Raw genomic sequence first — 10,110 nt, forward strand, 5'->3', positions numbered from 1 at the left:
TGCTGACTCCCATTGCGGAAAAAGAATTTTCAGGATATGCCAGAAAAATGAGTAGGGTTTATTAGACAAAGGCAAAGAGTATAGTACACACTGAGCAAAAGTATTAGAGAGCAAAAGCACAAAGCAGCCTTTATTGAAATGTGAAAGCAAACAGCCCTCAGGTTGTTGAACCTGGGAGAGGACCTGAATAGGTTGCTAAAGGGACTCCCAGTTTAGGGTTTTTATATTTAAAAAAAAATGACTGTGTTGCTGAAATTATCAGTATAAGCACAACAAAGGTATTCTTTAGAGGGGCATGAATATCTCATTTCTGAGTAAGAAAATCCTGCCAATCCAGTGAGGCCTTTGTTTGTTGAGCCTCCAGGTGCCCTGGCCTCGGTTATCCACATGTCCTTCACTGAAGCCTTCTGACTCCGTCTTTGGCTTTGCCTTTTCCTGGCTGCCTGTAACTCCCTTTGCCAGAACTCTGATTGTCCTCAGCACGTACACAAACTGATTGTTTAGATTTCTGTTGGGAGCCTCTTGTTAGGTTAGAAAATGCTACCTAGACCTTAGAGAATGGAACCTAAGCTCAACCGCACCTGCAGAAGTCAGAGGTCTTGCGGTTCATTCTCCCCAGGTCTGTCGCTTTCGGCCAACTGTTAACATTGGAGCTGTCCTTATCTCGGCCAGGTTCCTGTACCTATCTTTCTCAATTAAGTCAATTTATGACCTTGGGTAACTTCAGTTGTGTCCTGGAAGTTGCAGTCTTCTTACAAAGTACAATTGTTGTAATTTCCTTGTCTCCTTTTATTTCTTATATCCTACTTTATAGTGAAAGGTTTTAAGAGATATCAAGCTTATTTGTAAAATGTAAGTACCTTTTTGTATGCTTTAACCTTTATAGGCCAAAAGGCATATGAAACAATGCTTAAATTTACAAATTATATGGGAATTGTACATCAAAACCACAGTGAACTCTTAAAACTCAACCATAAGAAAACAAACAGCTTGATTTAAAATGGGCCAAAGACCTTGGTAGACACCTCAACAAAGAAGATGTACAAGAAGTAGAGCACTTGCCTAGCATGTAGCAGGGCTCAAGTTCCCTCAGTATTCTAAAAAAAGATATACGGGTGACAAGCATGAAAAGATACCCCATATGACATGTCATCAGGAAAATGGAAATTAAAACAACAAGACCACTAGACATTTCCTAGAATTGTCAAAACCCAGAACACTGAACAACATCAAATGCAGGCAGTGATGTGGAGCAATGAGAACTCTCGTTGCTGATGAGAATCCAAGGTGGTGCTGCCACTTCAGTGGAAGATAGTTCAGCACAGTATCTCACAAAACTAAGCATCTTCTTAACAATGTGTTCCAGCCATCTCTGGTATTTACCCAAAGGAATGCAAAATGTCCACACAAAAACTAGTACATGAATATTTATAGCAGTTTTAGAATTGCCAAAACGTGGAAGCAACCAAGATGTTCTTAAGTAGCTGAAAGGTAAAGTGTGGTACATGCAGACAATGAACTATTCAGGGCTAAAAAGAAATGAGTTAGCCATGAAAAGACAAGAATGTTACCAAGTGAAAGAAGCCAATCTGAAAATGACATTCTACATGAATCCAACTTTCTGACACTGGTATCTATTCTGAAAAAGCAAAACTATGGAGATAACATCATAGGGTAGGGGCTGGGGATGTGGCCTGATGGTTGAGCACTTGCCTAGTACACATGAGTCCTTGGGTTTCGTCCCCAGCACCACAAAGGAAAAAGCACAGATAAAGGATTAGATGGGAAGAAAGGATGAATAGGTCACAGGTTTTTAGGGTAGAAAAACTGCTGTGTATAGTACTGTATTGGTGGATATATGTCACACGTTTGCCCAAACCTAAAATACCTAATACCAAGAAGGAGCCCTTCTTGATGTTCATGGACTTAGGGTTGTAATGATGTGTCAGTATGATACAGGGATGATACAGGAGATAAAATAAGACCTCCAAATGTTATAAGGGAAATATAATTCCCAACCAGTTAGATGTCTGATCTGATAAACCAAGTTCATGTTCTCTAAAATGGATGAATGAATTCTAGGAACAACAGAGGTTAAGAATAGAAAATATTTATTGAGAGGATAGCTTCTCAGAGGCAGGAGGAGTCATAAATGGGTAGCTGAGGACCCTACTTTACAGGGAAGTTTTACAGAGCAAAAACCATGTGGTTACAACATGGGTTAAAGCGACAACCAATAAGGTTACAAGTATAGTCTCATAGGTGATAGTGATCCAGTGGGACACAAGTCATGCAACAAATGTGCATGGAAAGAACAAAGACTTTTTCTAGGAAATGATGGGTCTGGAGGTTTTGGTCCCCCACTAGGGTGACTGATGTTTATCTAGCTTTCATTAGGCCGGATGTTACTGCTTATCTTGTCCTTTGGGAAAGTATGCTGGCCTGGTCATTTCTTCTTCATCTTGAGGCCTGGTCTCTAATGGATGCATCTCTGACCATGGTTGTAATGTGTTTGACCTTTGTCCTCACTCAAGGGCCTAGCCCTATCTGACTGCCTATAGTATTTCTACCTAACTTAGCTGTTTATAATAAGTATGGGTTCATCAGTTATAACAACTTGATAATGAGGAGTCCATTCATATGTGGGCCAGGTTTTCCATATGTGGGAAATCTGCCTTCTAGTCAACTTAGCTATGAATTTAAAACTGCTCTTAGAAAATAACATAATTTAAAACAAAATCACAATGTGATACTGCCTCACACCCATTAAGATAACTGCTATTAAAAAAGATAAGGATGTAGAGAAATTGGAATCCTCATGAATTGTTATTGGAAATGTAAAATAGTGCAGCTGCTATGGAAAATATGGTGGTTCCTCAAAAAGTTAGAATTGCTGTATGATCCAGCGTTTCCACTTTTAGATATATATCTAAAAAAACAGGGCTGTGTCTCCAAAATATTTGTACATTCAGGTTTATAGCAACATTAAGATGGAAGTAACCCAAATAACCAAAGCAGATGCATGACTAAACAAAATGTAGTATGTATGTAGTATATTATTCAGCCATTAAAAGGAAGGAAAATCTGATACATACTACAACATGGATGGGCCTTGAGGACATTATGCTAAGTGAAATAAGCCAGTCATGAAAAGACATGCTGCAAAGATGGTTTCTAAACATGTATGAGTCCTGTGAACTCTAGAATGGTAATTGCTAGGGGCAGAGATGAGGGGATTATGGGGAATTGTTAGAGTTTCACATTTGTAAGATGAAAAATTCTGGAATTGGTTGCACAACAATGTAAAAAAACTTTTGTGGTTTTTTTTTTGGTACCGGGGATCAAACTTGGGTCCTTGTGCTTGCACAGCAGAAAAATACTTAAAACTACTGAGCTGTGGCTTTAAAATGGTTGAAATGGTAAGTTTTGAGTGTCTTTTACTATTATTTTTTAAAATGTAACATTTGAAGTTTTTAAAAATAGTAGTGTGTTCTCATGAAATGCAGTTTGGAATATAGAAGGTACCATTACCCCTAGCTTCATTGCCTATAGACATTTTTTGTCACAATTTTTTGTTGTTGTTGTTATTTGTTTTGTTGTACTGGGATTTAACTCAGGGGTGAGTTACCACTGATACATCCCCATCCCCAGCCCTTTTTATTTATTTTAAGACAGGGTCTTCCTAAGATGTCCAGACTGGCCTCAAATTTATAGTCCTTCTGTCTCAGCCTCCTGAGTAGCTGGGATTACAGGTGTGTGCCACCATGACCAACTAATTTTTTTAATCACATTTTTAATTAAATGAGATTTTTGATTTTGAAGAATGGGTGTACTTGGTTATTGGGTGAAAGGTGTGCTGAGTTTTTTCTCTCTTTTTTATGGATGTGTTTCTGCCAAGGACCTTGGATACTTGCCTTCCCAAGTCACATGCTGAGAAGGGGCTGTGAACAATGGAAGGAGCATTATCTGTCAAAATGTTATTTCACACAAGTTACCAAAATGCAAGGAATAATTATTTACTGTCTAGAGGGGTCCAAGGCCATTTCATCTCTAGGCTAGAGGGAGGCAGTAGGTTGATTTAAGAGCCAGCGTGGATGAGTTACTGACTTTTGTGCAGCCTTTGAAGTAAGGCTTGAAAAGGGCTTTTCAGACTCTGGTCATAGCCAGCGGTATCATCACTGTGCCTTCCGGCCCGCAGGCATTTGAGTCATCATGAATAACTATTTCCTACGTTTGTGTTCTAGGCCTCGCTTAGATACAGGAACTTCAGATAGGGCCTGGTGATGTAACGGGGAAGAAGATTCATAATAGACTAGTGGCTTCTGTTCTTACTAAAACCTGGGAGTACAGTGCTCAGTGCAGTGAGAAAGGGAAGCAGGAGTCCCTTTCCTCCCTCTCTAGTGAGGGACTTGGGTTTTATCTTGCAGGGAATGCAGAGTTCTGAGCAGGAGAATGAAATGATCATCCAGTGCAGAAAACAGGGCAACGAGACCCATTAGGAGACTGCTCCAGAATGTGAAGATGAGACGTGGGGTTGGGCTCAGAAGTAGCAGCAGCGAGAGGGGATGGGGTGAGAAATGAGGCAGCCAAATGAGTAAAATTTAGCCATGTAAAAGGCAGCGAAGAGTTGGGTCAAGCATGAGATTAAACAAAAAAAACCCTGGCTTTTCGCAAGGTCCTGAGTTCGTTCCTCGGTACAAAAAAAAAATCCAAAAAACAAAAGACAAAAAAAATCTACCTGGCTTTTGGTGTAGCGACTGGGTGAAAAGGAGGAGCCATTCATATTGATTTGGAGCTTGTAGAATGGGGATGGGCACAAAATGAGTTGTGTGGTGATTTAAAAAAGCTTAGAAATAAATCGCATTTTTGTTTGTTTTACAAAATTGCTTGAACATTTTTATAAAGAGCTACATTGCAGAGGAAAATGCCTAAACTTTGGCTCCTATAGATATATCAATTCTGGATTACTCAAAGGCAGACTAAACATGTGTTTAGGGCATTGTTAAAGAATGAAGAGAATATAAATTTAAGAATAATTAATCATATAATCACTTTGGAGAGAAAGTCAAACGCTTTTGGCATCCTAGCATTCATTTTGCAGTTTAGCTTTCTTTTATGTTGAATTCTACAGTAGGGTTAGTGGTGGTTGGGTGGTGCCAGATTCTCTCGTTCTTAGGTCTAAAGGTCATAACTGGGCTTCCATCCTTTGTTTTTCATTTTGTTGGCTGTTCCATCTTGGGTGAGTTACCCAACCTTCTGCATTTGGGTTTTGTCATTTCTCAGATGGTGGAAATAAAGGCTTCTAATAGGTCATAAGGAAGAGTAAGTAGTATCTCTTATCACAGAATGATAGATTTTTATGGACCTACATTTTACAATTAGGTCATTGTTTTCTCTGCAGGGGGATTGTTAGCTTTGCCGACATTTTCCTAATGTCCAGGACTATAATGGAGTGGTTCTCTAGGGGTGTTGATGGCACAAAACAGCTGCAGGAGGCAGGCCTGGGGCAGGAGAGGTGGGGACCGCCCCTACCTCCTTCCTCTGCTGCCTGAGGGCAAAGTCACTGACAAGACCTGCATCTGCTGGGGTCCCAGAGTGGAAACTGTTCCCAGCTGGTGTCCCTTCCCAGGGCTTGTGAAATAGTGACTGCATGACAGTTTATAAATCAGCCCTCCCCGCTGACTAAAGGGGAAGGTCCAAAATTCTGTGCCCAAGCTATGAGTCTGCCCCTCTCTGCCTCCAAGTTAGCCCCCGTCTTCTTCCTAACTTGAGTTTTTGTGTCAGAGAACTGAGTGTAGTCTCTGTACCAGAAACAACAACAAGATCTTCAACACACATATGCAGGCACACAAATTATTGGTGGTGATGGATGTGTTAATTGATTTGGCTATGCCAATCAGTGCATAATGTATATATGTGTCAAATCACACTGTAAATCTTAGATATCTTTCTGCGGTATGGGGATTGAACCCAGGGGTACTCTACAACTGAGCTGCATCCCCAACCACCTCCCCCCCCTCATTGTTGCTATCGGGGATGGAACCCAGGGTCTCATAGTGAACTACATTCCCAGCCCTTTTTTATTTTTTTGAGACAGGATCTTGCTAAATTACCCAGACGACTGGCCTTGAACTTACAATCTTCCTACCTCAGCCTCTGGAGTAGCTGAGATTATAGGTGTGTGGTTCCATATTTGGTTTGAATGTCTACACTTTTAATTTACCAATTAAATATTAAGAAAGAAATAGAAAAAGTAACAACAAAAACACCCAGGTTGTTTTTCGCTGCCACACTTTTCCTGACTCTCGTTTCTCTCCTGGCAACCCCATTTCTCTTTTGATTCCATCTTGTAAGATTCCAGAAGCCTTTCCTCAGGCTCCAAGCTGTGGTAGAGGTTTTTCCTGTCCAGTGTGCCCCAAGCTTCTGTCCCTCACAGCACTGATTGTGCTGTGTATCTGTGCTCTCTGCTCCTGAGAAGTTCCTAGGGAACCAGGACTTGGTCAGCTCAGTCTCTACCAGTAGTGTCCATAAGGAGGCTGGGCCATCTGAGGTTGCTTGCTGAAATGAGCAGCACAGAGAGTCACCTCAGCAGCCTCCGGCCACCCCAGTCAGGCCCAGGCTTATCTCAGACCTAACAACTGGTGTTGTTTGTGGGGCTTTTCTCTCTGAAACTCCTTAACAAGAAAAATTGTCTATACAGGAAGCTGGCATGGCTTAGGCAGATGATGGATTCGTATTCTTAGGTTCTGTTCTTTAAAAAAAGAAAGTTTTAAAATAATGAAGGGAAAGGACCCAAGACTGCCACCCTGGCATCCTAAAGCACATGCTCAGTGACTCAATGCCAACAAACTAATATTAATATCCTCTTGGCTAAAGAATCACAGGTTCAAGTAGGCCACATCTTTCTTGGAATACTAAGACTATTTCTGGGACAAACAAGAATAACTAATCGTCATAAGTTGTTCTATGTTTGTCTCTGATTTTCTATGAGGCTTAAAGGACAGGGAGCTCTTTGAAACCCTTCTAAACTGTCCTGTCCCCTACAGCAGTGTGAACACTACTCAATCTCCCCAGCACCTCCCTCGACCAACTCAATGAAATGAGCAAACCCCAGGAGATTCTTTTTTTTTTTTTTTTGTACCGGGGATCGAACTCAGGACCTTGTGCTTGCCAGGAAGGTGCCAGCACCACTGAGCTCAATCCCTGGCCTGGGAGATTCTTATGCATACTAAAGTGGGCATCTAACTCAAGTGGTGTAAAGTTCCTGTTGCTTAGCTTGGCAACACCACCTCTCTAGTCTGGGCTTCAGAGCTTCTGCCTTTTACACTGCAGTTTCACGGAAACATCCTGTCTTCTCACCTCCCTTGGTACAAGCCTAGCCAGCTCCTGATAGTCCAAAACTCAGCCCAGATGTCACCTTCTCCAGGAAGCCTTCCTGCCCTTCCCCAGGTCTGTGGTTCTCAGCCAGCCCTTGTGCCTCTTACTCTTCTTTTCACCTTGTTTGGGATAGTTGTGCCTTGGAGCATAAATTATGCCTGGCCCATTTCTATTCTCAGTGCCTAACTCAAGACCCAGCACAGATAAGAAACGTAACATTTATTTATTTATTTTTATTTATTTATTTTTTTGGTACCAGGGATCAGATTTGGGTCCTTGCGTTTGTGCAGCAGGCAGCAAAACCACTGAGCTAAATCCCCGGCCCCAACATAACATTTATTGAAGGAAAGGGACTGGAAGGAAACTCTAGGGGACCACTCCTATTTTCCAGCAGGTACACAGCATGTTGAAAAAGCATCTTGGAGGTCCAGGGATTTAGCTCAGTGGTTTTACCACTTGCTGCGGAAGCGCAAGGACCTGAGTTTGATCCCTGGTACCAAAAAAGAAGAAAAAGCATCTTGGAGAAGGATCTAGATTTAAACCATCAACCATACATAAGTGTGTTATGTTACCTCCCTGTATCTTACTTTCCTTGCCTCTGAATGGAGATAATATTTACTTTTCAGGGCAGATGTAGGGGTTAAAAGATGAAATGAGACAAAGTAGGTGAGGGTCCAGCTCCATGCCTGGCACATTCCGATTGTGTACTGAATCGCTGAGGACTGTCTTCTGGGAATGGAACTGAGCTTGTCCTGTACAGTCCCAAAGAGGCTCTAAGAGCTGCCAAAGCCAGAGCTCAGTTCATAGAGGCCTTAGGAGAAGAAAGAACTTTCTATTTGACACAGTGAGAAGGTTAGGGAGGAGATGAACTTCCTATCAGGGATCTACAAGTCAAGGTAAGTATTCACTCTATATGGGCTGCTGCAGGGAAGATAGTTCTATATGAGGGTTAGTAACACATGTGGAAAATCTGAAATGAACAGCATTTGAACATGGGATCTGGAGAAGACATTTCCATTCCCTGCCTGTGTTAGTTAGCTTTGCCATACTTCAGTAAAATACCAGAGGCAGCTAACCTTATAAGAAGAAAAGTTTAGCTCACAGTTTTGGAGGTTCAGCATCTACACAGCATGGATCAGGCTCTGTGGTGGGGGCTGCCCCTTAGCCATATGGCCTCATGGTACAGATACCAGTAGCAAGAGTGAACAAGTGATTATATCTCAATCCAGGAGCAGAAAGGATGGAAGGAGCCAGGCTTGCTGCTTTTGTAACAACCCTCTCTTGAGAATTACCAAGGGGTTGCACAAGAGCTACCTCATCTCCTCCCAAAGACTGAAGGCCCCACTTCTTAAAGGTTCTACCACCTCCCAGTTGCACCACCTTGGGGACCAAGCCTTTAACACATGAACCTGTGTGTGGGACAGAATTAAACCATGTCCAGACCACAGCAGTGCCCTCCATGATTCATCATGCATTCGCCCAATGGTGGGGAGAGCCCCCTTAGATTATACAGTGTAGACAGAGATGAATCTGACAAAATCTCTGTCTTTAAGGAATTCATAGTCTAAATAATGATCATTCATTGAGCAACTGCTAGGTGCCAGATTCTGTAATCCTTTCAGCAACTCTCTAAGGAAGATTTCATTATCACCAGTTTTCAGCCAAAGTAAATGAGGCTCAGCCAGACAAAGTGGCTGGCAGAAGGACACACAGACTGAATGAATATTGCAGATGGGATTAGAATTGAGTCTTGTTTCTTTCCACTATTCAATGCCACCTTACATGGAGATATTAGAAACTCTTTGCAACCTCAGGGAGATGCTCAAACAGCATCCACCACCCCTCTGAGCACCAAGTAGAAGCTGATGACCATGAGTTAAAAGGCAGAGGTCAGCCGGGGATTGAACTTAGTGGTTTTGTCGCCTGCTGTGCAAGCGCAAGGACCGGAGTTCTATCCCCGGTACCAAAAAAAAAAAAAGTGAAAGGCAGAGGTCAGCTGCAGGAGGATGTGAGCTCTCTGCAGCACACTCTGTGCCCCAGAGCTCTCTCCTCCCTGGGCCATGTGGAGAGCCCAGGAGAACATGCTGAGGTTAGACTTTGTTGCTCACATGACCAACTGAACTGCCTGGGGCAGAGCTCTCTGAGGGAACTTGAAACCTGGCTGGGTTCCATCAACTCCAAGAATAGCAGCTGACCCTACTTGCCTCCTAGTCAATAGCCTCCGATCAGGTTCCAGGAGGCCCCAGTAGACTGCAGACATCAGTGGCAGCAAGCTTTGACCTTGATGCTGCTCTGGGGTGGAGCAATTACAGTGACATTTAATAACTGCCCACTGTATGCAGGCTACCTCCTGGAGGAGAGAGTATCTTGTGAGAGAGGCCTAGGAAATATTGAGCCCATTTTGCAAATGAGGAAATTGGAGTTGAGAGATAGTGAGAATTTGCCTAATGTCACAGTGAGTATGTGGCAGGGCTGGATTTGAGCCTAAGCTGCTTCTCTCAGTAACCTTCATTTTATGAGGAGGGAAGACTACTGTACTCTGTAGACCTCGGAAGAGTCCTAGGTAGAGAAGACAAATTCCATCAGGTTCCAAAGAGATGTTACTCCCTCAGAGTGTGGCCCAGGATCTTAGAGACGCAAGATTTCAGGGGAGGTGGAGGCTCTGGAGAGAATCCCCCTCCATTTGAGCCTATCTACTCAGCTGTAAAATGGGGCTCACACTCATATGGCAGA

This window comes from Heterocephalus glaber, unplaced genomic scaffold (assembly GCF_053883595.1).
Source record: "Heterocephalus glaber isolate CG9 unplaced genomic scaffold, H.glaber_assembly_v1.0 deba00001451, whole genome shotgun sequence".
NCBI lineage: Eukaryota > Metazoa > Chordata > Mammalia > Rodentia > Bathyergidae > Heterocephalus > Heterocephalus glaber.